A 498-nucleotide genomic window follows, 5' to 3' on the forward strand; every position below is an offset into this window, starting at 1 on the left:
CCTCTATCTCCCCCCACATAACCAAAGGGTAAATATCAGCAGGACCCAGGCAGCGGGGCGAGGTCTTCAGACAATTGGCACTTCTGAATTTCCGCCTCCTCCGGCTCCGATTTCCCACCGCAGCCCGGAACTCGCGCGGCGGGAGACACCCATCAACTCGCTTTCGGATACCAGGATGGGGCGCTCGCCGGGTCCCTGGACCCGCCCCAGCCTTGTTCTTGCCCCGCCCTCCCGCCCGGCTTCCTAAATCGCCATCTCGCTCCTTCCTACAGCCCCCGGGCCCTAAGGCCTCGCCCCCACCTCGTTCTCGCCCCGCCTTCGGCTCGCGGTCTCTAGACCTCCCAGGTCCCGAGGCCCCGCCCCTGGATCCGCCTCCGTCTTGTTTTCGCCCCGCCCACCGCTCGCGTTCCCCCCTCCCACGCCCTTCTCAGGGCTGAGGCCCCGCCTCCGCCCCGCCCCCATCTCTTTCCCGCCCCGCCCCCGGCCCGCGTCGCCGTC

This window comes from Ursus arctos, unplaced genomic scaffold (assembly GCF_023065955.2).
Source record: "Ursus arctos isolate Adak ecotype North America unplaced genomic scaffold, UrsArc2.0 scaffold_17, whole genome shotgun sequence".
In the NCBI taxonomy this organism is placed as follows: Eukaryota; Metazoa; Chordata; class Mammalia; order Carnivora; family Ursidae; genus Ursus; species Ursus arctos.